Genomic DNA, 26,176 nt, shown 5'->3' with positions numbered 1-26,176 from the left:
CGTAGCCTTAATGTTTCATGTTAATCATTTCTTCCAGGCTTCGGGGCGGGCGGTGCTGAAAAAAATCCCTGCCTCCTCTCATCATTACAGTAGCACTCCCTCCCATGCACTTCACGCTGACCTGTGACGTGCACTTGCGGCGCCGTAATCCTGCGCATGCGCCGTACACTAGTGCAATTTTGGGTGCCTTATCCGCCCTTCTATGGGCAGTGTCATCATCCTGCTTCTGCGCAGGCGCCAGCAAAGTCTCTGCTACTACGCAGGTGCTAATTGTACAATTTTTCTCAAAACATTTCCTTCTATAGATAAGAAGACAAACACAATCCATTTACCACTGTTAGGGCATACGGACATCTCCTGCCTGGGACTCCCGTCTGTGAGCCAGAACAGAAAGCTTCCCTTTATTACAAGGATGGTCACCTAAATAGCCACAAAGGCATACTACATTTCCTATATAGCATGTTTCCAATGTAAAAAAAAACCTCCATGTCACCTTACTCTAAGGCCGGCGTCACACTAGCGAGTTTTACGGACGTAAGAGAGGTGCAGAAAATACGGATTGCATACGGTACAATGATTCTCTATGTCCCAGCTCCTATCTGCTGTATTTTACTGATCCGTATTATACGGTCTTGTACGGCAGTAGAAAATCGCAGCATGCTGCGTTTGTCACCGTATTGCGTAAAAAAATCGCCAATGAAAGTCTATGGGGGCGAGAAAAATACAATTTTCTCCGCCAGAGTGGTAAAGCCAGTGACTGAGGGCAGATATTAATAGCCTAGAGAGGGTCCATGGTTATTGGCCCCACTGGCTAAGAACATTTGCCCCCAGCCACCCCAGAAAAGGCACATCTGGAAGATGCGCCTATTCTGGCACTTGGCCACTCTCTTCCCACTCCCGTGTAGCCGTGGGATATGGGGTAATGAAGGATTAATGTCACCTTGCTATTGTAAGGTGACATTAAGCCAGATTAATAATGGAGAGGCGTCAATTATGACACCTATCCATTATTAATCCAATAGTACGAAATGGTTAATAAAACACACACACATTATTACAAAGTACTTTAATGAAATAAAGACACAGGGTGTTTTAATATTTTATTAGACTCTTAATCCACCTGAAGACCCTCGTTCTGTAAAAAAGGAAAAATAAAAAAACAACAGTATCCCATACCTTCAGGTCACGTCCCACGATGTAAATCCATCTGAAGGGGTTAATTTATTTTACACTCAGGAGCTCTGCTAATGCAGTGCTCGTGGCTGTAAAATCCCAGGGAATGAATGGAAAGCAGGGGAATGTCCTGTAGTTACCTTGAGTCGCGGTGATGCGCCCTCTGCTGGATGTCCTCATATGAACTCGAGCCTGGGAATTTTTCCCACGCTGAAATCCGCCCATCGGTGACCCCCGTCATGTGATCACGGGTCTCTTGCAGACCTCTATGGTTGTTACTGCCGGATTGCTATGAGTGCCGCCCGGTGGTTGGCACTCATACCAAGTGAGTAATTCTGCTACATACAGGCGATCTGATCATCGCCTGTATGTAGCAGAGCCGATTGGGTTATGGCAGCTTTTAGCCTCCCATGGAGACTAATGAAGCATGCAAAAAGTAAAAAAAAAAATATTTATAAAATATTAAAATATATATATATATATATATATGTATACATATATATATATATATATATATATATATATATATATATATATATATATATATATATATATATATATATATATATACACTCACTGGCCACTTTATTAGGTACACCTGTCCAACTTCTTGTTAACACTTAATTTCTAATCAGCCAATCACATGGCGGCAACTCAGTGCATTTAGGCATGTAGACATGGTCAAGACAATCTCCTGCAGTTCAAACCGAGCATCAGTATGGGGAAGAAAGGTGATTTGAGTGCCTTTGAATGTGGCATGGTTGTTGGTGCCAGAAGGGCTGGTCTGAGTATTTCAGAAACTGCTGATCTACTGGGATTTTCACGCACAACCATCTCTAGGGTTTACAGAGAATGGTCCGAAAAAGAAAAAAAATCCAGTGAGCGGCAGTTCTGTGGGCGGAAATGCCTTGTTGATGCCAGAGGTCAGAGGAGAATGGGCAGACTGGTTCGAGCTGATAGAAAGGCAACAGTGACTCAAATCGCCACCCGTTACAACCAAGGTAGGCCTAAGAGCATCTCTGAACGCACAGTGCATCGAACTTTGAGGCAGATGGGCTACAGCAGCAGAAGACCACACCGGGTACCACTCCTTTCAGCTAAGAACAGGAAACTGAGGCTACAATTTGTACAAGCTCATCGAAATTGGACAGTAGAAGATTGGAAAAACGTTGCTTGGTCTGATGAGTCTCGATTTCTGCTGCGACATTCGGATGGTAGGGTCAGAATTTGGCGTAAACAACATGAAAGCATGGATCCATCCTGCCTTGTATGGAGCATCTTTGGGATGTGCAGCCGACAAATCTGCGGCAACTGTGTGATGCCATCATGTCAATATGGACCAAAATCTCTGAGGAATGCTTCCAGCACCTTGTTGAATCTATGCCACGAAGAATTGAGGCAGTTCTGAAGGCAAAAGGGGGTCCAACCCGTTACTAGCATGGTGTACCTAATAAAGTGGCCGGTGAGTGTATATATATATATATATACATAAGTTTAAACCACCCCCCTTTCGCCCCATTTAAAATTAAACAATAAAAAAAATTCAAGCATACACATATTTGGTATCGCCGCATTCAGAATCACCTGATCTATCAATAAAAAAAGGATTAACCTGATTGCTAAACGGCGTAGCGGGAAAAAAAGTCAAAACACCAAAATTAAGTTTTTTTGGTCTCCATAAGATTGCATTAAAATGCAATAATGGTCGATCAAAAGATCGTATCTACACCATAATGGTATCATTAAAAATGTCAGCTTGGCACGCAAAAAATAAGCCCTCACTTAACCCGAGATCAAGAAAAATGGAGACGCTACAGGTATCGGAAAATGGGGCATATTTTTTTAACAAAGTTTGGATTTTTTTTTCACCACTTAGATAAAAAAGAACCTAGACATGTTTGGTGTCTGTGATCTGGAGAATAATAATGGTAAGTCAATTTTAGCATTTAATGAACCTAGTAAAAAAGCTAAACAAAAAACAAGTGTGGGATTGCACTTTTTTTGCAATTTCACCGCACTTGGAATTTCTTTGGCGTTTTCCAGTTCACGATATGTTAAAACCAATGATGTCATTCAAAAGTACAGCTCGTCCCCCAAAAACAAGCCCTCACATGGCCATATTGACGGAAAAGTAAAAAAGTTATGGCTCTGGGAAGAAGGGGAATCAAAAAACAAAACCGCAAAAACAAAAATACCTCCGGTCGAGAAGGGGTTATTTATTTTGAGTTTTTATCTAATGATATGCTCGTGCTTCAGGGCAGCCTGTGGGGTGTTATTATGTGGTGCTCTGCTTAGATATTCACCAGTATGGCCCCTGACAGGTCACTGATCCCTCAGTGACCTGAGCCCTATTTCACATAATAAATATTATATATATATATATATATATATATATATATATATATATATATATATATATATATATATATATATATATATATATATATATACACTGCTCAAAAAATAAAGGGAACACTTAAACAACAGAATATAACTCCAAGTAAAACAAACTTCTGTGAAATCAAACTGTCCACTTAGAAAGCAACACTGATTGACAATCAATTTCACATGCTGTTGTGCAAATGGAATAGACAACAGATGGAAATTATTGGCAATTATCAAGACACCCTCAATAAAGGAATGGTTCTGCAGGTGGGGACCACAGAACACATCTCAGTACCAATGCTTTTTGGCTGATGTTTTGGTCACTTTTGAATGTTGGTTGTGCTTTCACACTCGTGGTAGCATGAGATAGACTCTACAACCCACACAAGTGGCTCAGGTAGTGCAGCTCATCCAGGATGGCAAGAAGGTTTGCTGAGTCTGTCAGAGTAGTGTCCAGAGGCTGGAGGCACTACTAGGAGACAGGCCAGTACACCAGGAGAAGTGGAGGGGGCCATAGGAGGGCAACAACAAAGCAGCAGGACCACCACCTGTGCCTTTGTGCAAGGAGAAACAGGAGGAGCGCTGCAAGAGCCCTGCAAAATGACCTCCAGCAGGTCACAAATGTGCATGTATCTGCACAAACGATTAAAAAACCAACTCCATGAGGATGGTCTGAGTGCCCGACGTCCACAGATGGGGGTTGTGCTCACAGCCTAACACCGCGCAGGACGTTTGGCATTTGCCACAGAACACCAGGATTGGCAAATTCGCTACTGGCGCCCTGTGCTCTTCACAGATGAAAGCAGGTTCACACTGAGCACATGTGACAGAGTGGAGAGCGATCTGCTGCCTGCAACATCCTTCAGCATGACCGGTTTGGCAGTGGGTCAGTAGTAGTGTGGGGTGGCATTTCTTTTGAGGGCTGATTGAGCACATCTGGGACATCATGTCTCGCTCCATCCACCAACGCCATGTTGCACCACAGACAGTCCAGGAGTTGGCATATGCTTTAGTCCAGGTGTCTGGGAGGAGATTCCTCAGTAGACCATCCGCCTCCTCATCAGGAGCATGCCCAGGCGTTGTACAGTAGGGAGGTCCTACAGGCACGTGGAGGCCAGACACAATACTGAGCATCTTTTCCTTGTCATGAGGCATTTCCACTGAAGTTGAAACAGCCTGTAATTTGATTTTCCACTTTGATTTTGAGCATCATTCCAAATCCAGACCCCCATGGGATATTCATTTTGATTTACATTGATAATTGTTATGTTTTATTGTTCTGAACACATTTCACTATGCAATGAATAAAAATTTGCAACTAGAATATTTCATTCAGAGATATCTAGGATGTGGTATTTTAGTGTTCCCTTTATTTTTTTGAGCAGTGTATATTATTATCATTATTTATTATTATAGCACCATTTATTCCATGGGGCTTTACATGTGAGGAGGGGAATACATAATAAAAATGAAGTACAATAATCTTAATCAATACAAGTCACGACTGGTACATGAAGAGAGAGGACCCTGCCCGCAAGGGCTCACAATCTACAAGGGATGGGTGCGAATACAGTAGGCGAGGGTAGAGCTGGTCGTGCAGCGGTTTGGTCGATCGGTGGTTACTGCAGGTTGTAGGCTACATCTTCAGGTTCTTTTTGAAGGTTTCCACGGTAGGTGAGAGTCTAATGTGTTGGGGTAGAGAGTTCCAGAATATTGGGGATCCGTGGGAGAAATTTTTCTTGCGATTGTGGGAAGAGGAGATAAGAGGGGAGTATAGAAGGAGATCTTGTGAGGATCGGAGGTTGCGTGCAGGTAAGTACCAGGAGACGAGGTCACAGATGTATGGAGGACATAGATTGCGGATGGCTTTGTATGTCATGGTTAATGTTTTGAATTGGAGTCCTTGGGTAATGCGGAGCCAGTGCTGGGATTGACAGAGGGGAGGGGCTGGGGAATAGCGGGGGAACAGGTGGATTAGTCGGGCAGCAGAGTTTAGAATAGATTGGAGGGGTGCGAGAGTGTTAGAGAGGAGGCCACAGAGCAGGAGGTTGCAGTAGTCAAGGCGGGAGATGATGAGGGCATGGACAAGGGTTTTTTCAGATTCTTGGTTTAGGAATGTACAGATCTAGGAAATATTTTTGAGTTGAAGTCGGCAAGAAGTGGAAAGGGCTTGGATATGCGGTTTGAAGGAGAGATCAATGTCAAGGATTACCCCGAGGCAGTGAGCTTGTGGGACTGGGGAGAGTGGGCAGCCGTTTACTGTAATGGAAAGGTTCATTGGGGCGTCGCGTGAGATGGGGGAAAGTGTTGTGAATTCGGTTTGTGGGCTCCCCCGGTGGTCTGTTATGGTAGTGTCTCTTATGTGCCTTCCTCCATCTCTGATTACCTGTCGCCACCCTCTAGGGGAGTTTCCTATTTAAGGCTGCTTGGCTGTTAGTCACATGCCGGCCAACAATGTGCTAGTAGCATTCTGTTGCATTCACCTGCCTCAAGTTCCAGTTCAGCTAAGTTGAATTTTGTTTCTTGTTTTTGCTATTTTTGTCCAGCTATCTGCAATGTGACTCTTCAGTGCTGGAAGCTCTTGTGGACAGAAAATTACTACTCCAGTGGCATGAGTTGTCACTGGAGTTTAAAGTAATTTCTGGATGGTGTTTTTGAATAGTGATTTTTAGGTCGACCGTGAAGTAACACTTTCCTGTCCTTCTGCTATCTAGTAAGCGGACCTCACTGTGCTAAATCTGCTGTTCATCCTACGTATGTAATTTCCTCTGAACTCACCGTCAATATCTGTGGGGGCCTACTATCATCTTTTGGGGTTCCTCACTGGAGGTAAGGCAGGCCTGTATATTCCTCTTATAGGGGTAGTTAGATCTCCGGCTGGCGCGTGGTGTCTAGGGCATCGTAGGTACATCCCCCGGCTACTGTAAGTGTTGGGTCAGGTTCAGGTCACGGTCGACCTTAGTTTCCATCACCCGAGAGCTAGTCCGTTTTGTATTTTTATTCCTCTGGTCATTGGGGTAACCATAACAGTTTGGCCGGCCTGTAAAAAATCTATGTGTTAAAATATGCACTAAAGCAGGAAGGAGGAGAAAAGGTTTTTTTTTTTTTTTTCTGTGTTTGAAAGTGCACCTTAGTTTGATCATTTGTATTCCTTGCTTAAACTGCAGTCTTCAGCCTTTTTTTTTTTCTCCTCTCCTCTTAACCTCTGAATGCTTGGGTTACACCCATTTGAAACATGGATCCACAGAGTTTAGTTGCAGGTTTGAATAACCTTGCGACAAAAGTACAGAACCTACAAGATTTTGTTATACGTGCTCCAATGTCTGAACCTAAGATTCCTCTGCCTGAATACTTTACCGGAGACAGATCCCGGTTTTTGAGTTTCAGAGAAAATTGCAAATTGTTTTTGTCTCTGAGATCTCACTCTGCTGGTGATCAGACTCAACAAGTTAAAATTGTTATCTCTCTACTGCGCGGCGACCCACAAAGTTGGGCATTTGCATTATCGCCAGGGGATCCTGCGTTGTTAAATGTAGATGCGTTTTTTCAGGCTTTGGGGTTGCTTTATGAAGAACCTAATTTGGAGATTTTGGCTGAGAAAGCCTTGATAGCTCTTTCCCAAGGGCAAGATGAAGCTGAGATATACTGCCAGAAATTCCGTAAATGGTCGGTGCTTACTAAATGGAATGAGTGCGCTTTAGCAGCTAATTTCAGAGAAGGTCTCTCTGATGCCGTGAAGGATGTCATGGTGGGGTTCCCTGTGCCTACAGGTCTGAATGATGCCATGAAATTGGCTATCCAGATTGATCGGCGTTTGCGGGAGCGCAAATCTGTGCACCATATGGCGGGGTCTTCTGAGGAAAAATCTGTGCACCATATGGCGGTATCTTCTGAGCAAAAACCTGTGCACCATATGGCGGTGTCTTCTGAGCAAAGACCTGTGCACCATTTGGCGGTGACCTCTGAAAAGGCATTAGAGCATATGCAATGCGATCGTGTTTTGTCTAGAGGCGAACGTCAAAATTACAGGCGCAAAAATGGATTGTGCTTCTACTGTGGAGATCCAGCTCATGTTATATCAGCATGCTCTAAACGTATAAATAAGGTTGATAAAAAGGTTGATAAATCTTTTTCTACAGGTACCTTGCAGTCAAAATTTCTTTTGTCCGTGACATTGATTTGTACCTTATCATCTGTGACTGTGAATGCTTATGTGGATTCTGGCGCCGCTCTGAGTCTCATGGATTGGTCCTTTGCCAAGCGTTGTGGGTTTGATTTGGAGCCGTTGGAAGTTTCTATTCCCCTGAAGGGTATTGATTCTACACCTTTGGCTAGCAATAAACCACAATATTGGACACAAGTGACTATGCGTCTTACCCCAGACCATCAGGAGATTATTCGTTTCCTTGTATTATATAACCTACATGATGTCTTAGTGCTTGGATTACCATGGTTACAGATTCATAATCCCGTCTTGGACTGGAAATCTATGTCTGTGTTGAGCTGGGGATGTCGGGGTATTCATGGGGATGCACCTTTGGTTCCTATTTCTTCATCTACTCCCTCTGAGATCCCAGCATTTCTGTCAGATTTTTATGATGTCTTTCAAGAGCCTAAAGTTGATTCTCTCCCTCCCCACAGAGAGTGTGACTGCGCTATTGAATTGATCCCCGGTAGTAAGTTTCCTAAGGGTCGCTTGTTTAATTTGTCTGTACCTGAACATACTGCTATGCGGGAGTATATCAGAGAATCCTTGGAAAAGGGTCATATTCGCCCCTCGTTGTCTCCACTAGGGGCAGGATTTTTCTTTGTAGGTAAAAAGGATGGTTCATTGAGACCTTGTATCGACTATCGACTTTTGAATAAGATTACAGTTAAATACCAGTACCCGTTACCTTTACTGACTGATCTGTTTGCTCGTATAAAGGGGGCTAAGTGGTTCACTAAGATCGATCTACGTGGTGCGTATAATTTGGTGCGGATTAAGCAGGGGGATGAGTGGAAGACCGCATTTAAAACGCCTGAAGGCCATTTTGAGTATTTGGTAATGCCTTTCGGTCTCGCAAATGCCCCTTCCGTTTTTCAGTCCTTTATGCACGATATTTTCCGTGAATATCTGGATAAGTTTATGATTGTGTATTTGGATGATATTCTTGTTTTTTCGGAGGACTGGGAATCTCACGTTCAACAGGTCAGGAGAGTTTTTCAGGTTTTGCGAGCTAATTCTCTTTTTGTAAAGGGCTCAAAGTGTAGTTTTGGAGTTCAGAGAATTTCCTTTTTGGGATATATTTTTTCCCCTTCATCTATGGAGATGGACCCTGTCAAGGTCCAGGCTATTTGTGATTGGATGCAACCTACTTCTTTGAAGAGTCTGCAAAAGTTCTTGGGTTTTGCTAATTTCTATCGCCGATTTATAGCGGGTTTTTCTGCCATTGCTAAACCTTTGACTGATTTGACCAAAAAGGGTGCTGATGTTGCTAATTGGTCCTCTGCGGCTGTGGAGGCCTTTCAAGAGCTTAAGCGCCGCTTTTCTTCCGCTCCTGTGTTGCGCCAACCTGATGTGTTACTTCCGTTCCAGGTTGAGGTGGATGCTTCGGAGATCGGAGCAGGTGCAGTTTTGTCGCAGAAAGATCCTGACTGCTCAGTAATGAGACCATGTGCGTTTTTCTCCCGAAAGTTTTCGCCCGCTGAGCGAAATTATGATGTGGGAAATCGGGAACTTCTGGCCATGAAGTGGGCGTTTGAGGAGTGGCGTCATTGGCTTGAGGGTGCTAGACACCAGGTGGTGGTCCTCACTGACCACAAGAATCTAATTTATCTTGAGTCGGCCAGGCGTCTGAATCCTAGACAGGCGCGCTGGTCGTTGTTTTTCTCCCGATTTAACTTTGTGGTGTCATATCTGCCTGGGTCCAAGAATGTGAAGGCGGATGCCCTCTCTAGGAGTTTTGAGCCTGACTCGCCTGGTGATTCCGAACCTACCGGCATCCTGAAGGATGGGGTGATATTGTCAGCTGTCTCCCCAGACCTGCGGCGTTCTTTGCAGGAGTTTCAGGTGGATAGGCCTGATCGCTGTCCGCCTGGTAGACTGTTTGTCCCTGATGATTGGACCAGTAGAGTTATCTCGGAGGTTCATTCTTCCGCGTTGACAGGTCATCCTGGAATTTTTGGCACCAGGGATTTGGTGTCTAGGTCCTTCTGGTGGCCTTCTTTGTCTCGAGATGTGCGCATGTTTGTGCAGTCTTGTGATGTTTGTGCTCGGGCCAAGCCCTGCTGTTCTAGGGCCAGTGGGTTGTTGTTGCCCTTGCCTATTCCTAAGAGGCCTTGGACGCACATCTCTATGGACTTTATTTCTGACCTTCCGGTTTCTCGTAGGATGTCTGTCATCTGGGTGATTTGTGACCGTTTTTCTAAGATGGTTCATTTGGTACCTTTACCCAAATTGCCCTCCTCCTCTGAGTTGGTTCCTCTATTTTTTCAGAATGTGGTGCGTTTGCATGGTATTCCTGAGAATATAGTGTCTGACAGGGGTACTCAGTTTGTGTCTAGATTTTGGCGGACGTTCTGTGCCAGGATGGGTATCGATTTGTCTTTTTCGTCTGCATTCCATCCTCAGACTAATGGCCAGACTGAGCGTACTAATCAGACCTTGGAGACTTACTTGAGGTGTTTTGTGTCCGCTGATCAGGATGATTGGCTTGACTTTTTGCCATTGGCAGAGTTTGCCCTTAACAATCGGGCTAGTTCTGCCACTTTGGTTTCTCCATTTTTTTGTAATTCAGGGTTTCACCCTCGGTTTTCGTCCGGTCAATTGGAGTCTTCGGATTGTCCTGGAGTGGATGCTGTGGTTGATAGGATGCATCAGATTTGGGGACAGGTTGTGGACAATCTGAAGTTGTCCCAGGAGAAGACTCAACAGTTCACTAATCGTCATCGGCGTATTGGTCCTCGTCTTTGTGTTGGGGACCTGGTGTGGCTGTCTTCTCGATTTGTTCCTATGAAGGTCTCGTCTCCTAAGTTTAAGCCTCGGTTTATCGGCCCTTATAGGATTCTGGAGGTTCTTAATCCTGTGTCCTTTCGTTTGGACCTCCCAGCATCTTTTAATATCCATAATGTTTTCCATCGGTCATTATTGCGGAGGTATGAGGTACCGGTTGTTCCTTCTGCTGATCCACCTGCTCCTGTGTTGGTTGAGGGTGAATTGGAGTATGTGGTGGAAAAGATCTTGGACTCCCGTGTTTCCAGACGGAAACTTCAGTATCTGGTTAAGTGGAAAGGTTATGGCCAGGAGGATAATTCTTGGGTGACAGCATCCGATGTTCATGCTCCCGATTTGGTTCGTGCATTTCATAGTGCTCATCCAGGTCGCCCTGGTGGTTCTGGTGAGGGTTCGGTGCCCCCTCCTTAAGGGGGGGGTACTGTTGTGAATTCGGTTTGTGGGCTCCCCCGGTGGTCTGTTATGGTAGTGTCTCTTATGTGCCTTCCTCCATCTCTGATTACCTGTCGCCACCCTCTAGGGGAGTTTCCTATTTAAGGCTGCTTGGCTGTTAGTCACATGCCGGCCAACAATGTGCTAGTAGCATTCTGTTGCATTCACCTGCCTCAAGTTCCAGTTCAGCTAAGTTGAATTTTGTTTCTTGTTTTTGCTATTTTTGTCCAGCTATCTGCAATGTGACTCTTCAGTGCTGGAAGCTCTTGTGGACAGAAAATTACTACTCCAGTGGCATGAGTTGTCACTGGAGTTTAAAGTAATTTCTGGATGGTGTTTTTGAATAGTGATTTTTAGGTCGACCGTGAAGTAACACTTTCCTGTCCTTCTGCTATCTAGTAAGCGGACCTCACTGTGCTAAATCTGCTGTTCATCCTACGTATGTAATTTCCTCTGAACTCACCGTCAATATCTGTGGGGGCCTACTATCATCTTTTGGGGTTCCTCACTGGAGGTAAGGCAGGCCTGTATATTCCTCTTATAGGGGTAGTTAGATCTCCGGCTGGCGCGTGGTGTCTAGGGCATCGTAGGTACATCCCCCGGCTACTGTAAGTGTTGGGTCAGGTTCAGGTCACGGTCGACCTTAGTTTCCATCACCCGAGAGCTAGTCCGTTTTGTATTTTTATTCCTCTGGTCATTGGGGTAACCATAACAGGAAAGATGATGAATTCTGTTTTGTCCATGTTAATGTTTAGAAATCTAGCGAAGAAGGATGAAATAGCAGACAGACATTGTGGGATTCTGGTTAGTAGGGTGGTGATATCTGGTCCAGAGATGTAGATCTGTGTGTTGTTGGCATAGAGATGATACTGAAAGCCATGGGACTCTATGAGCTGTCCGAGGCCAAAGGTATAGATGGAGAAGAGCAGGGGCCCTAGGACTGAACCTTGCGGAACTCTGACAGATAGGGGGTGAGGTGAGGAGGTGGTGTGCAAGTGGGAGACGCTGAATGTCCAGTCTGTTAGGTGCGACGAAATCCAAGTTAGGGCCAAGTCAGTGATGCCAAGAGATGAGAGGGTCTGTAATAGTAGGGAATGGTCCACTGTGTCAGAGGAAGAGGACAGGTCTAGGAGGAGGAGGACAGAGTAGTGTCGCTTGGCTTTGGCAGTTAATAGGTCATTGGTGACCTTAGTTAGGGCAGTTTCAGTGGAGTGTTGCTGCTGGAAGCCAGATTGAAAGCGGTCGATGTGGGAGCAGGGAGAGAGGTGAGAGGACAGTTCAAGATGGAGATGTTGTTCCAGTAGTTTTGAGGCATAGAGGAGAAGTGATATGGGGCGATAGCTAGATGCAGAGGATGAGTCAAGAGAGGGATTTTTGAGGATAGGTGTGATTAAGGCATGTTTAAAACTTGAGGGGAAAATACCAGTTGTTAGTGATAGGTTGAAGAGATGGGTTAGGGTTGGGATGAAGACTGTGGTGAGGTGTGGGATGAAGTGGGATGGGATAGGGTCAAGTGCACAGGTGGTGAGATATGATCTTGAGATTAGAGTGGAGAGTCGATATTCTGTAATGGAGAAGTTGGTTTTGGAGGAGGAGTGCTGAGAAGTTAGGAGGAAGGGCTCTGGGGGTTGCCGACCAAAACTGTCTCTGATGTTATCAATCTTCTGCTTGAAAAATGAGGCAAAGTCTTTGGCCGAGATGAGTGGAGAGGGAGGGGATGCTGGGGGACGGAGGAGAGAATTGATAGTGTTGAATAACTGTTTAGGGTTGTGAGACAGGGAGGATATGAGAGATGAGAAGTAGGTTTGTTTTGCTGCAGTGAGTGTGGCCTTGAAAGTAGTGAGGGACTGTTTGAATGTGATGAAGTGCTCGTTGGAGTGGGATCTTTTCCATCTCCGCTCAGGAACCCTGGTATCTCAGTTCATTGGTCAGGCTGGTGTGCTCCGAAGTTCCAAGCAATACATTTTGTATTTATTTTCTGAAAATGAGAAATGGTCAAAATAACAAAAAAATGCATTGCTTGCAGACCTCAAATAATGCACAAAAAACAATAGTAATGTTTTAACTGAGGAAGAGTTCAGAAATCAATTTTTTGTGGAATAACCATGATTTTTAATCATAGCTTTCATGCATCTTGGCATGCTTTCCACTAGTCTTTTACACTGATTTTGGGTGACCTTATGCCACTCCTGGTTCAAAAATGTAAGCAGTTCTTTGTTCGATGGCTTGTGACTATCCATCTTCCTCTTGATTACATTCCAAAGGTTTGGGGTTCAGGTCTGGAGATTGGGATGGCCATGACAGGGATTTGATGTAATGGTCGTTCATCCACACCATGATTGACCTAGATGTGTGGCATGGCGCATTGTCCTGCTGGAAAAGACAGTCCTCAGAGTTGGAGAACATTGCTTGAGCAGAAGGAATCGACTGTTTTTCCAGGACAACCTTGTATGCGGCTTGATTCATACGTCCTTCGCAAAGAACAACCTGCCCAATTCCAGCCTTGCTGAAGCATACCCAGATCATCACTGATCCTCCATCAAATTTCACAGTGTGTGTGTGGCGCCCCAGGGTCCTGGTCGTCATAGTAGCATTGCTTTCCTCATGGGGAGAGTGATGTTACGCTTGAAGGCAAGAAGGAATAACTGCAACCAGGTACCACATACATGCAACACATTCACACTCCAGGCCACCAGGGGGAGCTTTTAATCCTACTTGCTAGGTGACTTCCCATATATATATGGTAGTTTTGGAGGGAAAGTTAGTTAGTTCCTGCCAGAGACACAGAGGGAAAGGAGAGAACAGTCTTGCCAAGAAACAGACTGGATCAGTCTGAGGCAGAGGAAGGTTTTTCGAGCTGTGTAGCAGCAGTGCAGCAGTTCCTGGAAAGAGACATTTAGAAGGCCGAATTGATTGCAGCAAACGTGCAGGAGAACAAAGCATAGGAGAGAATACCAGGGGGAGACCAGCCACGAGCAGGCTGCCTCCTTCTGAAGCGCAGAGACCGGTAGCCGGAACACCAAGGTTGTAAGGACCTCTGTGACTTACATCAGAGACCGGCAGGAGAGCTGAACTCTACGTTACCTGTCCGACCTAATACCCAGGAGGCACGGTGGCACCCCTCAGAGGCCGGGGCGTGCTAGAGTCCCTATAAACAGCCTCAAGCCACCAGTCATAGGGGTTAGGTCCTATCCTACCCGGGGGACAGAGAGAGAGAACATCTATGAGGACCTTATGTGGAGCTTTAAGCCGTAAGGGACTACACCACCGCGGTGCTAGAGGAAGGCTTTTGATTTCCACCTGGATAAGGGGACTCCTAATTTGCCTTCAAGCCGGCCTGACCCTGCCTGCCCTGTGATCTGGAGCTCTGGACTGCGGATGCTGAAGTCTTCAGTAAACAAGGTAAAGAGTCTGCAACCTTGTGTCCTCATTCTTTACTGCACTCCTCACCATCTTCCATCTACACCACGGGAGCCCTGGGGATACACTTCACCTGTGGGAAGTTATACCATCTAGCTGCCATAACAACACCCCAGAGGACCCCTTAAAGCAGCGTCCGTCCCCATTGACCGAACACCACAGGTGGCATCACGAACATAAACTTTACCCCCTTTAACGTTGATGCCCAGGGCCACGGACCGGGTCGCCACCGTGACATCCCCCTGTGAACCGCAGGACCCAGTACCGAGTATCCCACGGCCCTGTGGGTGCGTCAGGTGCAAGACACTGTGACTTGCTTACCTCTCCAGGTCTCCATCTAACCATTAGACGACCAGGTGTTGGGCAAAGCTGAAAATTAGACTCATCAGAGAAGATTACCTTACTCCAGTCCTTTATGGTCCAATCCTTATGGTCTTTGGCAAACTTCAACCTGGCTCTCCTTTGCTTCTTATTGATGAAAGGCTTTTTTCTAGCTTTACATGACTTGAGTCCTGCCTCTAGGAGCCTGTTACGAACTGATATTGCCATGTACTTCACCCCAGCTGCCATTTGCCATTCCATTTGTAGGTTACCTGATGTCATCCTGTGGTTGCTGAGTGACATTTTTCACACTGAGAGCTTTTTTTTCAACTGGCTAACATGGTACCAACCCCCTTTTTTTCTTTTAATCAGCAGATTATCACTAAGGGACTAGGTGTCTTGTACTATGTATATCTCCTACTCCATACCTCCCAACTTCTGAAGATGGGAAAGAGGGACAAAGTTTGCGGTGCGCTTCGCGCGCCACGGCAAATTTTAGGCCACGCCTCTGACCACACCCATTCATAATTAGTCACACCCATATCCACGTCCCAACCACACCCATTTTGCACTGCTGATCACACTGTTTCATATACAATAATTATAAACAAAAAAATATGGCCACACAGTGCCCCATACTGTATAATGGCCACACATGATGCTCCATACTGTATGATGACCACACATGAAGCTCCATACTGTATAATGACCGCACATGATGCTCCATACTGTATAATGACCGCACATGATGCTGCATACTGTATAATGACCCCACATGATGCTCCATACTGTATAATGACCGCACATGATGCTCCATACTGTATACTGGCTGCACATGATGCTCCATACTGTATAATGACCGCACATGATGCTCCATACTGTATAATGGCCGCACATGATGCTCCAAACTGTATAATGACCGCACATGATGCTCCATACTGTATAATGACCACACATGATGCTCCATACTGTATAATGACCGCACATGATGCTCCATACTGTATAATGACCGCACATGATGCTCCATACTGTATACTGGCTGCACATGATGCTCCATACTGTATAATGACCGCACATGATGCTCCATACTGTATAATGGCCGCACATGATGCTCCAAACTGTATAATGACCGCACATGATGCTCCATACTGTATACTGGCTGCACATGATGCTCCATACTGTATACTGGCTGCACATGATGCTCCATACTGTATAATGACCGCACATGATGCTCCATACTGTATACTGGCTGCACATGATGCTCCATACTGTATTTATGACCGCACATGATGCTCCATACTGTATACTGGCTGCACATGATGCTCCATACTGTATAATGACCGCACATGATGCTCCATACTGTATAATGATCCCACGTGATGCTTAATACTGTATAATGACCCCCCCCTGTATGCATGGCTCATATTCTCCCCCCCCCCCCTCTGTTGTGAATTCTGCTCTTGGGCTCCCTCCGGTGGTTGTAAGTGGTAGCGCTGCTGTCTCTGAATCACAGCATTTATCAGGTGTTTTCACTTTTTGCGATTTGGACTGGGCTATTTAGTCTTGCTTCACCCTTTAGTCAGTGCCAGTTGTCCATTGTTCCTGGAGGATTCACATCCCTGCCTGGTCTCTTCTGCTTTGCAGTTCTTTTCAACAAAGATAAGTTCTGGCCTTGATTTTGCTGTCCACATGCTATGGTCTTATTGTTCAGTACTTTTCTATGTTTTGTCTTGTCCAGCTTGGTCTGTATAAGGATTTTTTTAGCCAAGCTGGTATCTCTGGAGATGCAGATATACCCTCCATATCTTTAGTTAGCTGTGGAGTTTTTGTATTTTCTGTGGTGGATATTTTCTAGTGTTTTAATACTGACCGCATAGTACTCTGTCCTATCCTTTCTATTTAGCTAGAAGTGGCCTCCTTTGCTAAATTCTCATTTCAGTCTGTGTATGTTTTTTACCTCTCCTCTCACAGTCAATATTTGTGGGGGGCTGCCTGTTCTTTGGGGATTTTCTCTGAGGCAAGATAGTTTTCCCTTTTCTATCTCTAGGGGTAATTAGTCCTCCGGCTGTGTCGAGATGTCTAGGGAGCGCTAGGTACATTCCACGGCTACTTCTAGTTGCGGTGTTAGGTTCAGGGTCTGCGGTCAGTACAGGTACCACCTTCTCCAGAGTACGTCTCATGCTGCTCTTAGGCCACCAGATCATAACACCCCTCCCTCCCCTCCTGTATGCATGGCTCATCTCTCCACCCGCTCCCCCACGCTCCCATCTTGAATGGCATGGCTTACCGTCCTCCTTCATCCCCCCTCCCCTGTCCCCCATCCCTCATACTTACCTGTTCCTCACCGCGCGGCCATCCCTCTCGCTCTGTCCCGCCGACTCCCGGCTCAGCACCTTCTTCCTGGGTGAGCGGTCAGGTGATACCTCATTAAGGTCATGAATATGCGCATATTCATGACCTATAATGAGCTGTACCACGTGTCCGCTCATTCAGGAGCGCTGCAGAAGCCGAGACCATCACTGGAGCAGGGTGAGTATCGTCTTCAAGGAGGGTGGGTGGGAGGCGGCTAGGGGGCGGGGGCGGTCGGGAGGTGACCCAGCTTTTATAAAAAAAAAAAAAAAAACAGCCACAAACCTTGCTCAGTTGCTGCCCCCTGCATTGTCCCCGCCCTAGGCACGTAGTGCGGGACAACTAATGTCCCTCCCGGGATCGCGGGGCTGACTGTCAAAATCAGGACAGTCCCACGGGATCCGGGACGGTTGGGAGGTATGCCTACTCTGTGTTTTCCTGTCCCCATCACTGATTACCAGTTTTCTGCCTATGCATAGTGCACACAGAAAGCTTCCAATCAGAGGTGTGGGCGGGGTTATACAGAGCTCAGCAGTCAGAGAACTGGTAGATCTGCGGTAGATAAACCAGTGATATTATCAAAATGACAGCAAGCAGCCCAGTAAGTGACACTTCCCTGGAATCAGGATATCACCCCCTACATCATCCTGCACTCAGATTACATAGCAAAAACCTGGTGACACATTCCCTTTTAGGAGATGTGGCAGGGAGGGTGCTGTTAAATGTCTGTCCAGGGTTTACTCATCTTCCTTTCCTAAAATAAACACGCGTGTTGGCAAATTTGAGCATGCACATTTATATAGAAATCAAGAGAAATGGCTGTGGAGCCATGTGTGACCAGCATTGCTGTGCATCGTGAAAGCTCTGTGCTTCGTGGATTCACTGTTACAACATTGTTTCTAGATTCAAATATTTTAGACATAAGGTAATTTTTACCTTTCCTTCCACAGGTGGCTGAAGCACATGGCACACGTCATGCTCCAACTAAGCTGAGCCCCAGGTAAGAGCAAATGAATTATGCATCTTGTAACAAAGCTAAGAGGCTGTGTCTACATGTATTAGCTACAATCAATCTGCACTGGTAACTCATTGTAACAATAGCACAGGAGGCCTTTCTATTGTTTCCAGCTTCAAAGATGGATACAGTCAAGCAAAAAGCTGAAACAGAGTCCAAAGTAGCGTGTTTTAGAGGTTATCCGCTACTTATTGATTGATGACTTGATCGATCGGGGTTCAATACTCGGCACCCCCACTGATCAGCTGCTCTCGGAACTGCTCGATTGCGGAGCTCCTCCATTTTCCGGTAGTGGTGGCTACAGGGTACTTCACATCCGCCTCCTTTTCCTACTACTACTGAATAGGAGGCGGATGTGCAGTACCCTGCCGCGGCCACTATCAGAAGATGGAGCAGCTCCGCAATCAAACAGTTGCGGCCACCACCGATAACAGCTGATCTGCGGGGGTTGCCGGATGTCGGACCCCGACTGATTATATATCTTTAAAGTCTGTAGTCCGTTGAGATGATGTCTGGATCTTATATTTGAAGGGGTCAGACAGAACTCACGACAGAGTCACCAATGTGTGGTCACAACATTTTGTGAATCTGTCTTGAGATAGCTACTACAGATCTAAAAACTGAATAAGGCTGGGACTATGCTGCAACTTTGGCTGTACCGCCGATTGTGCCACCAAATTCTGCTGTATGCTGCACTATAGTGCACTGCAGTTCGCAAGGTACTGAGAAAAGCAAGTATCTAAAAATCCAAATAATTCTGCTTTTTCATACTTGCTTGTTGCAGTACACCCCCAAACACGTGGATCTTGCTGCGATGCATTAGGATTGAAGAGAGAAAAAAAGATCTATTTATTAAGCTTTGCTTATATAGCGCCATCGCATTCCACAGCGCTTTACATTCATTATCATCACTGTCCCCATTGGGGCTCACAATCTAGATTCCCTATCAGTATGTCTTTGGAGTGTGGAAGGAAACCGGAGTACCCGGAAGAAACCCACACAAACACGGGGAGAACATACAAACTCCTTGCAGATGTTGTCCTTGTTGGGACTTAAACCCTGGACCCCAGCGCTGCAAGGCTGCAGTGCTAACCACTGAGCCACTGTGCTGCCCCATGGGCCAAGATGAATCAGAAACGACCATATCTTGGATGAAAAACGTCCATTTTTGCAGACACAAAACATCCACGTGTATAAAGCCTAACAGCCAAGCTGACATTTTTGTCTGGCGGTCCACTAGTTCCAATAGGCTGACATCACCTGTAATCGGGGAGAACTGCATCCTCCTTCTGTAGAATGTACATGGGGCTCTTGGTCGGGACTTTCTCAAAGGCATTTAGAAGCACACAATACTTCTTTGTGATTTCAGTTCATTATTTATCGCTCTTTGAAGACAAATCCTGTTGAAACAGGCAAAGTATCTGCAATTATTATGAGCTAATAGCTCAATTTGCAGAGAGCCTCACAATACACTATTTACCGCAGACAGAGAATTTATTGTGAACACCTCCTGGAGTGGATGGAGAATTAAGGCCCCGTCTCACATAGCGATTTACCAGCGATCACGACCAGCGATACGACCTGGCCGTGATCGTTGGTAAGTCGCTGTGTGGTCGCTGGGGAGCTGTCACACAGACAGCTCTCTCCAGCGACCAACGATCAGGGGAACGACTTCGGCATCGTTGAAACTGTCTTCAACGATGCCGAAGTCCCCCTGCAGCACCCGGGTAACCAGGGTAAACATCGGGTTACTAAGCGCAGGGCCGCGCTTAGTAACCCGATGTTTACCCTGGTTACCAAAAAAAACAAACAGTACATACTCGCCTTTCGGTGTCCCTTGTCGTCTGCTTCCTGCTCTGACTGAGCCGCCGTACACTGAGAGCAGAGCGCAGCGGTGACGTCACCGCTGTGATCTGCTTTCACTTTCACTTTGCGGCGCTCAGTCAGAGCAGGAAGCAGACAGCAAGGGACCTGATGGACATCAGATGGTGAGTATGTAGTGTTTGTTTTTCTTTACATTTACGCTGGTAACCAGGGTAAACATCGGGTTACTAAGCGCGGCCCTGCGCTTAGTAACCCGATGTTTACCCTGGTTACCAGTGAAGACATCGCTGGATCGGTGTCACACACACCGATTCAGCGATGTCAGCGGGACCTCAACGACCAAAAAAAGGTCCAGGCCATTCTGACACGACCAGCGATCTCGCAGCAGGGGCCTGATCGCTGGTACGTGTCACACATAGCGAGATCGCTATGGAGGTCGCTGTTGCGTCACAAAACTAGTGACTCAGCAGCGATCTCGCTAGCGATCTCGCTATGTGAGACGGGGCCTTAAGGAAAGCTGATAGACGCGTTATCCGAGCACAGCCGGAGCTTCACTGCAATTGAATACTAAGCTCATTGGTTTTCCTAGGATTTCTTTGTTTGTTTGTATCTTCCTTTAGTTTTCAGAAATGTTTAGCTGTGGATAGATTTTGTTTTCTTTAATGCCATCAAATTTTCTACCTTTTATTACCAATAGGAAATTACATTTTTTTCTAATCCCTGTTCACTCTCCTTCCTTCACCTTTCCTCTTACACTGTTATTGGATACAACAATTTTGAGATAATGATCGTGCCTGCTTACCTGTGGCCTTTGGTAATGATGAACACAAACCTTATCTAATAAAATTTTTCCTGTCAATTTTGTCTTTTCCAAGCAATATCACTAATGGCTAAATATACAAAGTATGACATTACATTGAGCAATTAAGATATGTCCTTGGTGGAGGTCTGAGCATGGGGAGCCATACATTTGTTAGAACACAGAGTAAACATCTCCAAACAATGTGATCCTTTGTTTTATTCTGTCTTTGGGTCTCCCCAATGAACTTTGCAGAACTGTAATGTGCATGTGTGAGCAGTCTCCCTGATCTCAATCCAACATAACCTATGCAGATTTTCAGATATTTAGGAAAAAAATAAATAATGGTGCAGATGGTCAATGGAGCACCGTTCTGTTACATTCTAGTAATTTGTCAGAAGAGAACCCTGAGCAATAGCACAACCCTCGCCATTGTGATAGCCGCGGATTCCATGCTCTGCCTATTTCCAGGAAAGAGGTTAGTCATACTGCATAATACCATATAGGAGTTGGCAACCCAGGTCCTAATGCCCAATACTGGTGTATGGATCTCATAGATAGTGAGGTCAGCTCTTGCTGTAATCTAGAGAGCTAGGTGCAGCCATATATTACATGTCTGCAAATATTAATAGCTTTCTATGCTATTTTTTTATCCAGTTGGTGAACATGTGCACTCAGGTAAGTATATATTTGTGCATAGGTGTCATGAGTGTGTCACGCCAACCTTGGAGATATGGGGTAAAAGATCACTGCGTATTGTGAATTGCAGATCTTCCATTTAGGCCGGTTTCACACGTCAGTGGCTCCGGTACGTGAGGTGACAGTTTCCTCACGTACCGGAGCCACTGACACACGTAGACACATTAAAATCAATGCATCTGTGCAGATGTCATTGATTTTTTGCGGACCGTGTCTCCGTGTGCCAAACACGGAGACATGTCAGTGTTCGTGGGAGCGCACGTATTACACGGACCCATTAAAGTCAATGGGTCCGTGTAAAACACGAACCTCACACGGACGTTCTCCGTGTGGCGTGCAGGAGACAGCGCTACAGTAAGCGCTGTCCCCCCCACATGGTGCTGAAGCCGTGATTCATATCTTCTGTGCAGCAGCGTTTGCTGCATAGAAGATATGAATAATAGTGTTTAAAAGAAAGATCTATCTGTCCGCCGCCCTCCCACCCCCTGTGCGCCCCCCCGCTGTTCTGAAAATACTCACCCGCTTCCTATGCTGGCCACACCTTCTACTGTATGCGGTCACGTGGGGCCGCCGATTACAGTCATGAATATGCGGCTCCACCTCCCATAGGGGTGGAGCCGCATATTCATGACTGTAATCGGCGGCCCCACGTGACCGCATACAGTAGAAGGTGCGGTCAGGACAGGAAGCAGCGACAGCCAACGAGGGAAGCGGGTGAGTATTTTCAGAACAGCGGGGGGGCGCTTTCTTTTAAACACTATTATTCATATCTTCTATGCAGCAAACGCTGCTGCACAGAAGATATGAATCGCGGCTTCAGCAAGATGCAGGGGACAGCGCTAAACTTTAGCGCTGTCTCCTGCACGCTCTGTGTGGTACCCACTCGGCACACGGGCGGCACATGTATGCCACACGTATGGCCTACGTGAGCTCACGGGCACACGGAGACATATAACTCCGGTACCGATTTTTTCCAGTACCGGAATTATCTGGACGTGTGAGACTGCCCTTAGCCTGTGTATTTGAATTTGGTTTCCTTTGGTGCTGAAGAGGCTAAAGACCCTTTCTATGCTGGTCAGAAACATGCAGCTCCATTTCAGCTGCTTCTGATCTAGTCGTTAACTCTTCCTATAAGGCCTGTTTCACACGTCAGTGGCTCCGGTACGTGTGGTGACAGTTTCCTCACGTACCGGAGACACTGACACACGTAGACACATTAAAATCAATGTGTCTCTGTACATGTCAGTGATTTTTCGCGGACCGTGTGTCCGTGTGCAAAACACGGAGACATGTCTACGTGTCTCCGGCAGCACGGTCCGCAAAGCGTCCCGCACACGTGCACACGGAGAACAGTGTGCACTCTCCTCCGTGTGTACGTACCGCCGCAGGAGAAACAGCGCTAGAGTTAAGCTCTGTCCCCCCTGCGTGTGGTGCTGAAGCCGGCATTCATTCCTTCTCCCCAGCAGCGTTCGCTGGAGAGAAGGAATGAAAAATCAAGGGTTTTTTTTTTGTGTGTTTAAAATAAAGTTCGTGGTCACCCCCCGCCTCCCACCCCCTGTGCACCCGCCCGCTTGCATTAAAATACTCACCCAGCTCCCGCGATGCTTCCTCTCAGCGCCGGCAGCTTGTCCTGTGTGAGCGGTCATGTGGTGCCGCTCATTACAGTGATGAATATGCGGCTCCACCCCTATGGGTGCTGCCGGCTTCAGCACCAAAAGCAGGGGACAGCGCTTAACTCTTGCGCTGTCTCCTGCACGGTCCATGTGGTCCTCAGTCGGCACACGGGCGGCACTTGGCTGCCGCACATGTGCCACACTGATGTGCCACGTGAGCACACGGACACGGATAACTCCGGTACCGATTTTTCCGGTACCGGAATTATCTGGACGTGTGAGACTGGCCTAAAACCTGGCCAGACCCTCTCTGCCTTTCCAGTGAGAGCTCTGCTTCCTTGCTCTTAAGAGACGCTGTGCTCAATAGGAGTTTGTTATTGCTATTGGAGATTTGTCTTCCTGTGCTGTGTGCTAAAGCTAAGTAGTGGAGGTTTGGAGTTGTGGTGTTCTGTGGTTTGCTGTAGTACGTCGGTTTTTATCTCCTGGCCCATTTTGCCATTTAGTTTATTCCTCCACCCCTTTGTTGGTTAGTGCTTTTGTATGATAGAGGTTTTCTGTTATCCCTGTTTTTTCTTGGTGTCTAGTTTACCTTTCATTTCTGTCCAATGCCTCATCGGGTTTGCTGAGGGGACAGATCAGGGTTCTTGCAGGAGCATAATAAGCTTGGAGACTCGGGATAGTTAAGGTCCCAGCTCCAGGGACTGTTTGAGGCCCCTTTTCCTTACTGAAGACCGTCACAGCTTGACAGTAGGTCAAGAGCTCTCTTATGTTTATGACCAGATGTATAGAAAGCAGTAAATATATGTAAGGCCGGTGTCACACTTTCAACTGCAATGTGAGAAACTCACGCCTCAATACCCGGCACTGCCGCCGGAGGTTCGGACTGGAGCGTTCAATTGCAGAGAAATACATGCAGCTGCACGCTCCAGTCCCGAGTGCCGGCGGCAGTGCCGGCGGCAGTGCCGGGTATTGAGGCGAGAGACTCGCATTGCAGTTGCATGTGTGACACCGGCCTAAGGGAGTTATGCACCTTAGATAGCTGGAGGCCAAATGAGTATCTGCTGATGGCTAGCTTTCCCATTTATAACATACACATGCCTGCATGGCTGGGGTCGAGAGGCCTCCATAGCCATTAAATCGTTAGTATAGCCAATATGGATCTAATGTATGTGGCCAGCACTGGGGTCCCACCAAGGACATTTGCGAGGGGTTTGTATCTTCTCCCCTTGTTTGCATGGGTTTCCTCAGGGTTCTCTGGTTTTCTCCCACACTCCAAAAGATTTACTGCTAGGGAATTTAGATTGTGAGCCCCAGTGGGTGTGGAATATGATGGTGCTCTATACGTAAATATAATAAACCCAAGCAAAAAATTAAAATGAAACCTTTCAGAGCTTTATATTACAAAAAGCTGGTTGAAAATGGCCTATACTTTTAAATGGAAACAAAAAATAGAATATTCAGCTCACAAGTATGGTTGGATAGCCTCGGAGTCTTCCAGAGCCACGCACGGGTCAGGGCAGAGCAACTGCAGCAGACACAGGTAAAGGAAGCAGGTGATCCAGAAATTAAGGCTAACAGTCTCATGTAAATAAAACCTAGCTTTTATATGGCTATTTTAAAAGAAGGACTCCAATTATTGGCAAACGTGCACAGTATGAAGGTAGGACCTACAAGTCTTGACTTGCGTCTTACTCATGGTCTAACCTTCTAGTATACAATCTCTCTGTTATATATCTTATATGGCGTTTCTTTCATCACTGGATAACCTGCATCCTTTATCTATATTTTTAACTTTTTTATTTATTTTTTTTAAATATGTTATAGCCCCTTAAATGGGCTGTAGTGTAGAATGTGAGTGGTGCAGCAGGGGTATAGCCAGCACCTGTACTGGAGACAGCGTGGTCCTAGTAACCTGTAGTGTCTGTTACTAACAACAATACATGGAATGCCGAAGAGGAAGAAACCAATCCCTGTGTGACCTTAATGCAAACACAGAAGCAAAGGCTTTTCTGTCTCGGCGTCACATGTGTGGAGAAATGTCTGCTTACTTCAGCTTTAATTGGTTCCTTTATAGATACACAATACAATTATATTGTGGGTGTGAGCCCAAACGGAAACCTCTGGGCTAGGACTCCAGGCAAGCTACCAAGGACAAGTCATCTCTAGCAATGAAACCGTTAGCCAGAAGTATGGTGTCATTTCACAAGTGCTGCAAAATATGTTGGCACTATGTATAAGCAAGCATAACATGTTTACTCCAGCTCCTTAATATGGTGAGTAACGGTGCCGTGTTAAGGAGCTGGCGTAAACGCTGCCTCCAGGCTTCCATGCTCAGCAGCCATCACACATATTTTAGGGGACACCACATTCTATGCAACAAGCAAACGTTTACTGGTCAGTTCAAGTTCATCAGGTGGTGACGCGTGGGATAGGGCACAGCATTTCATGTTCCTTACTTCACTAGTATAATACATCTTCAGCCCTACCACTCGTTCTTCCTGGACTACCCCTAAGCCCACTGACTCTGTCAACCTCAGGGATTTCCTGTCCACTTCAGCAGTGTGCCCGGGATCGACCACCTGCCCTTAATGCAGTTCCACGTCGACCAACTTTGATCCGTCAGAAGACCAGGCCCTTTCCATGACACTTGGCCCAAGCCCTAAGCTCTGAACATTCCAAGAATCTTCTGCAGGGATTTCAGTATGGCCTCCCACTGCCTTCAGAGATGTGCAATGCTGGCCCTAGCAACCCACAACACCTGAACTTGACCTTTTCACTGCACTTTTCTATCTCCCTCACTATCAGGAAGTATCCACCTTTTATTAACATTAGTCCCCACCCACTGGGCTAGCTCTATTTATTAACTTTATCTTATCCTGTAGACTTAGGGTACTGTCACACAGTGCCATTTTCATCGCTACGACGGCACGATCCGTGACGTCGCAGCGTCGTATGATTATCGCTCCAGCGTCGTAGACTGCGGTCACACTTTGCAATCATGGCGCTGGAGCGATGCCGAAGTCCCCGGGTAACCAGGGTAAACATCGGGTTACTAAGCGCAGGGCCGCGCTTAGTAACCCGATGTTTACCCTGGTTACCAGCGTAAACGTAAAAAAAACAAACAGTACATACTTACATTCCGGTGTCTGTCC

The 26,176-nt window shown here is 46.2% G+C and overlaps 1 long non-coding RNA gene across 2 annotated transcripts in view; it reads left to right on the top strand.

The window, feature by feature from the left end:
• Positions 1-19,617, top strand: part of LOC143816734 (uncharacterized) — a 117,150-nt gene extending 97,533 nt beyond the window's left edge. For both annotated transcript variants that reach the window (XR_013223987.1, XR_013223986.1), the window contains exons 3-4: positions 18,025-18,074; positions 19,575-19,617. This is a non-coding gene — a long non-coding RNA (uncharacterized LOC143816734). The remainder of the gene's footprint in view (positions 1-18,024; positions 18,075-19,574) is intronic.
• The last annotated feature ends 6,559 nt before the right edge of the window (positions 19,618-26,176 follow it).

Source organism: Ranitomeya variabilis, chromosome 3 (assembly GCF_051348905.1).
Source record: "Ranitomeya variabilis isolate aRanVar5 chromosome 3, aRanVar5.hap1, whole genome shotgun sequence".
Classification (NCBI taxonomy): Eukaryota; Metazoa; Chordata; class Amphibia; order Anura; family Dendrobatidae; genus Ranitomeya; species Ranitomeya variabilis.
The sequence above is the reverse complement of the archived record's forward strand: the minus strand, read 5'-3'. Positions and strand labels throughout refer to the sequence as shown.